Consider the following 6,560-nt stretch of genomic DNA (forward strand, 5'->3'; position numbering starts at 1 on the left):
TTGGCAGGATGAAATGATAGAGGGGTTAAATGATAACGTGGTGAATAAGTCGGGGTTAAAAGATAGTCGGTTTATTGAATAGGGGTGAAAAGAATTAGAAACCTTCTTAGAGTGGTTAATCATATGTCCTGAAAATCATTGATTTTTGTTTGAACGCATTTTTCAATTAACAAAAGGATTTTTGATCAAAAACCAAAAAATCTACTCTACCGTCGATTATAATAGAATTGTAATATAATTCTCATTTTTGTTTCATTTCGTTATTTCCGCTTGAAGAAAGAATAGAAAAAATGGCAACATCCTTTTTTTCATCCACATGTTATTTCATCCTTTTTGTTCAAAATACCAATACTCCGATTAATTGGCCCGGTTTGTTCTGACTAACTAGCTTACTTAATAATGTCTGTTTATAGAAGTTACTTTTGATTTAGCGATGATTGCAGCAAGGTCCGTTATTTCGAACTTTTAAACAGTAAACTGTTTTTACTCGCCTCGCTGGTCTTTGAGATCAAAAATGTGTTTCAAATAATTGTCTGTTTAGATAGATCAATACATTGACTTTATTGAAACCGCACTCTGCGTCTGAAAATCTGAGGACAAGGAGTCAACGTCAAAAAGTAAGATTCGAAGTAACAAAATCACGATCTTTCTTCATTAAGAATTATCATTAAGCAATTTCATTGCTTAATGATAATTTGGTTTTTCAAACAAAAGCTAGCTCCTATATTCTCAAATTTGGAATTTACAATTCGCAATAATTGGAAAAGGTTTGGAAGAAAAAATTGTGCGGGAAGGCTCCTAACCGATCGTTTTTGATAAACTTCAGTCTATGTCAATCAATACTAAAACACCAAGAAAATCAGTTTTTTGAAGCTGCGTTAGGAACCCCAGAGTTTGTCTGCATGAAACTTAACGAAAGGATAGGGAAAATAGGGGTACTTTTCGAAAAGTTGGACTATATTGATGACCCTCAGTGCGTCCTACGTATCCTACGCCACTGTATTGGGTCCCCCAAAATGGTGTATTCTTTGCGTTGTCAAACGCCCACACGTCCAGTTATAAAATCCCTAAAAGAAATTGATGCCCAACAGCGCGAAAAACTTGAGAATATCCTTGGAACTGTTCTTCCAGCAGAATCCTGGACTCAAGCAACCCTACCCATAACCCTTTCAGGTTTGGGTGTTCGCCAATGCCAAGACCAGTATAAAGCATCATACGTTGGTTCTGTTCTCTCCTCTGAAGATCTTGTTTCCAAAATAACCGGTGAGAGCCCAAAAAACTGCCAAGTTTTTCAGGATCTTTATTCCAGTATAGCACAACTGGACATTTCAAACCTCTCACAAAAGACGATTCAGCATTCTCTTGATAATGAAAAATTTCATGTTCTCAAAGAGAATCTAGCTTGTGAGAGAGAATCCGCCCGACTTCTCTCATTGTCTGTCCGACGTGCTGGAGCTTAGTTGTCTGCTCCCCCCTTCCAGCTCTTGGGCTTCATATGGCACCAAATGAGTTTAGAATTAGTGCAAAGTACAGGTTCGGTGTCCCTGTCTACGACGCCGAAAGGAAGTGCCCGTTCTGTAAAGCAGTAGTTCTTGACATCTATGGGGATCATGCCATTGCGTGTCATGGTCGAGGAGACGCAATTGCAAGACATGAACGTATTCGAGATAAATTAGTGTCTGCTTGCTCATCTGCGAATCTCTCACGAGTAGTGGAAAAAAAAGAACCTAATTCCAGAAAGCCAGTCACGCCCTGGAGACATCTTTGTCCCTACTTGGAAAGCGGGAAAACCTGCTGCATTTAATGTAACTGTTACTTCGTCGCTGCAATCCAACTCTCTCATTAATGCGGCTACAAAGGCAGGATACGCACTTGATGCAGCAGATGAAAGAAAATATTGTCTCCACGACGATAACTGCGCAAAGATGGGAATCACATTTGTTCCCCTTGCAATTGAAGTCCTTGGCGGGATATCGGCAACCTTCAAGAAAACACTCAAGCGGTTGGCTGTGTTAAGTGACAATCGTTCCTTCCAAGCGCAGGGGTTGTCTGTAGCTTTCTGTAAACTAATGCAATCCTTGTCAATCACCGCTATTCGGGGATCAGCGGAAATGTTGCTGGCACGGGTTCCATAGTAGACTATTTTGCTTTTTGGGTGCTCGAGTGCTCGGAGGGGAGACGGTTGATCCAGTACTGTTGCAGTATGATCAAGGGGTCTGCCTCAATGATTTTGACACGCTCTTTATGGCCAGATTTAACAAATTCAGAATCAGAAGAGTCGAGATTGGTCCTTTAATGATAAGTCGCCAAAACGATTGCCACAAACGGGAGACTTCTCAATGTGCAGTTCTAGTATTTTTTATTCTTACCTAACCAAAGTGGGGAGAATAAAAACATACATTTTACATGTGAAAAATAAAAAAATGCCGACGAAATGAGGTTCATAAACTGTCGATCTGTTGTATTGACAATCACCGTTTTGTTAACCAAGTTAATTATTTTTGGTTCTAGTGTTTAATTTAAAGTTATTTGGTTTTAAAAAAAGAAGTCCCATTGATTGTGAAATTTTTCTGACACAGAGCACATGCGAAGAAAAAACAATTGCAGTTAATTAAAACGATTTTAATAATGGCTCTGATTGGCAATGTCACAACCCTGCCGGTATGCAAGTTATCCTGCTTAGAAAGAAAAAAACCAAGATCTAAATTTATAAATTAGTTACACTTTGATTTTGAAAAGTCTTTTTGAACAAAAAGATCTTAATTAAAAATTAATGCCTAATAACGTCAGCAAATTTTGCCTCAAAAAATCAAAGTGAAGTCCAGTAAATCTTAAAACCAAAATAAAGAAAATAACAGACAACTTCAAAATGGTCCAATAAACAAAAAATATGTGAGATGAATGGTTAAATAAGTATTTTACGTGCAAATATTTTTTATCATGGATAATTAAATTTCAAATAAAAATTTTATTGATAAAACGTCTCAATGGAACGTCTCTGGATTACGCTTCTTGAGACTTTATCTTTTCAAATCAAATCAACATTGTCTATCTTCAGTTTTTGAGAGAGACTGCGAACTCGCGTAAATTTGAAGTCTGAACTTTAATCTGTCACATCATCTGTCAGAATATTACACCGTGAATCATTGAACAGGTATTTCAAATATTATTTATTCGGTGATATGCATCCCATAAATTAAGAAAATCCAGGAAAAGCACATCCAGTAATTACAATAAATTGAAAATAATTGACTGCTACACATACTATAATACAAATTGAATTCAAATCAATCAAAATTGCCACATTCAGAGCTTTTGAACTAATTTTACTCAATTTTATTCAATTTTAATTGGTTGAAAAAAATTGTATATTTTCCGAGAATTTGTTTTTGCAGTAGATAAAGGTGAAGCTTTCAGCCTCCTCCATTAGAATCTCTCACGCTATGTCTGATTAGATTGTTTTTTACCGTTTGTCAATGTCAGCAAAAACCAGAAGCTGACATTCAGAATAGACCTGGGTTGACATTCTTGGGAGAAATATCTAACAACCATATATGGTTCCATACAGATCATCAAAAAACTCCTATACGATTGCTTTTTGGTTGCCAAAATATTTATACATGATTTTTACCTGGTTTCCAAGAAAAACAGTATGTACGTTTCTGAGACCCTTCAACACTCATACAATGCTTATGTAGCAGTCTCAGCATTTCGCGATATAAACCTTTTGTGGCAGCTTGGTATCAATTATGATCATAAATTGTTCTCACATGGTTTGTACATGATTTCTACATGCTCCATACAATGTTCTTATATTATTCTTATACGGTCCACACATGGTTCATACAGGGTTTTACAAGATTCTTACAAATTTCATATACGGCTCTTACTTGGTTCTTAATGGTTCATACACGGTTCCTACAAAGTTAATCGATGGTTCTCACGTTTTTCGTTCATGTTTCTTTCATACATGTTTCGTAAATTGTTCAATCATGTTTCTTACATAGTCTTCACAGGTTTATTACATTATTTATGCATGGTTCGTAGAGGGTTTTTACAGGGTTCTCATATGGATCAAACAATGTTCTCAAATTAATCGAATATGGTTCAAACGATGATCGTACAGGGTTCATAGAGTGTTCCTACATAGTTAATACATGGCTCTTACAATATTCATAATTCATAATGGGTTCTCGCGTGGTGCATTCATGTTTCTTAGAGGGTTCATACATGGCTCTTGCATGGTCTTTACATGGCTCTTACATCATTCAAACATAGTTTATACGTGATTTAAACATGGTTCTTATCCCTTTCATACGTGGTTAATATCCGGCTCAAACTTGCTTCTGAAAAGGTTTTGCATAGTTCATACAAAGATCTTACAAACTTCGTACATGATTCTTACATGGTCCCTATAGGATACTTACGAAATTATTGCATGGCTCATGCATAATTTATACAGGTTTTTCATGGTTATTATATGATTCATAATTGATACTTTTATGGTTTATTCACGGTCCACACATCGTTCATACAAGATTCATACAGGGTTCACACAAGTCTCGGAAATGGATGTTGTATGGTTAATACGTTGCTCTTAAATGGTTTATACATGATTCACATGGTTCATTTCTGGTTAATACTCTATTCAAAATGTTTCATACATGGTTCCGAGACGGTTCATAAGTTGTTCTTTCTTTGTTCTTATGTGTTTCTTAATTGTTTCCATCAATCCAATCAATATCAATTGGTTGCATTTTTCAACCCCATGTTCCAGTTATCCAAAATCCCAGACTGTGGAGCACAACAAGGTAGAAGGAAAAAAATTCACCCAAATTTTTGAAAGGAGCTTCATCACTCCAGAAAACTTAAATATGCCGTTTTTTGGCCAGCTTGATCAAGTCATGAACAAATGTGTCAATAATTTGTCACATTGGTCCACGGTTTATATTTCACTACTTTTCACATCTTTTTACATTCAATTAGTCTACATATAGTTCTCATTTTCCTTAAAAATGATTTAATGTGAAGCTCAAAAACCAATTTTTGTTAATTACCGTATTATGCGTACGTTCAAACCAGCTATTTGACTTTTCAATCTATATTTAGTAAAATGCGAAACTTCTGCCTAATAAAAAATCAATTAGGTTTTCTGTAATTTCGGTTTAGTTGGTTTTGGTTTAGATTTTATGTCAACGCTCATAGAAACACTTCAAGTTGCAATCGGCCAGAACATTAGGTTCAAGATTTTCTACACGCCAAAATTCAAAATTAAATATTGAGCTGCGATGTATTTCCACTGGATCATTTTCGAAGAACTATACAAGATTTATCAACCAGTGAAGAGTTAAATTTGGCTACAATGGAGCATTGAAATTGTTGCTGAGTTAAGGTGAATGCTGAAAAAGACACATACAAGGTTGATCACCCTGGCCTCCACCCGTATTCCAGCAGTATTAAGCAAGAATAAGGGTGCAAAACCAATTCCAATCTTAAATAGCAATGAAAAGAGTGTGAGAGTAAAATTTAAAAAATACACCTTTTCGTACACTCTTTACACTCTTTGCAAAGAGAGTCTTTAGCAATTAGCGGCAAACATGATGTTTTTGGTATTAAAAGCATTGAAAGCGCAATCAAGAGTACGTGCGCAGAAAGCCTTGAAATGTTTGATAGAGGAAGAAGATTGTATACTTTTGTGCCTTTTCGTCTATCAAAATGTGTCATCAAAAATGAGGAATGTCATGACAACTGAAATAAAAAAGATCTCAGAAAAGTTTGCTGAACTTGGGCAAACCTTTTGGCAAGAGTTTTAGTAAGCGATGAGTCAGAGATCAAGCATATTTCCGATCAACAAAACGGGTAAAAATATAATGAGATTAATTCTCGTTAATATCAGTTTAAATTTGCTTTAGTAGAAAATAAGCTAAATTTAAACAATTTTTTTTTGCTCAATTTTTAAGATTTTGAATGTTTTGTGTAATTGTTCCGTTTTTTCCTGCCCTTCAGATTAATTTGCCAGTTGTTATTGTTTAATTAGTGTCGGTGGTAGGTTTAATATTAATAAGTCAAAATAAGTAAAGGTTTGATAGCACATTTAATCCTAATATAAACCAATCAATAGTGCATTTTTTGTAAATTTTAAATCTTGCCTTTGTTTTAAGTATTTTCCAATGAGTTTGGGCGTTGAGTTTCTGCTCAACAAAAAATGTTATTTTTAATAGCTGCGTTGAGATCAGTTGTAGAAACTTATTTAGTTCTAAGAGAAAATTGTTTATAAAATTTACAGTATTTTCAGATTTTGCGCTTTATTTCTGTTTTTTTCTTGGTTTTTCTCTTTTGAGACGTATCGTTGATTATCTTTCCCCATCACTTGATTTGATTGTTGAATACAATTAAATTGTACAAGACAACATATTCTTAACTATGCTTTTGGAGTCGCAACTTATGAAACCGAAGAAAAATTTCACATTTTGCTTTTTCCGTGATCAATTGTACCCTTATATTGTTTTTTTTTTCAACTTGATTGGAGCAAGGAAGTCATTATTCTTATCAGTTAGTGA

At 35.0% G+C, this 6,560-nt stretch overlaps 1 protein-coding gene across 1 annotated transcript in view; it reads left to right on the forward strand.

Annotated features, from left to right (window-relative positions):
* Nucleotides 1-3,045: 3,045 nt before the first annotated feature.
* Nucleotides 3,046-6,560, forward strand: part of LOC142345514 (uncharacterized) — a 14,414-nt gene continuing 10,899 nt past the window's right edge. The window contains exon 1 of the mRNA XM_075397587.1: nucleotides 3,046-3,154. The gene's annotated coding sequence lies outside the window, so the exon portion shown is untranslated. The remainder of the gene's footprint in view (nucleotides 3,155-6,560) is intronic.

Source organism: Convolutriloba macropyga, chromosome 9, assembly GCF_964194025.1.
Source record: "Convolutriloba macropyga chromosome 9, txConMacr16.3, whole genome shotgun sequence".
NCBI classification, from domain to species: Eukaryota; Metazoa; Xenacoelomorpha; order Acoela; family Convolutidae; genus Convolutriloba; species Convolutriloba macropyga.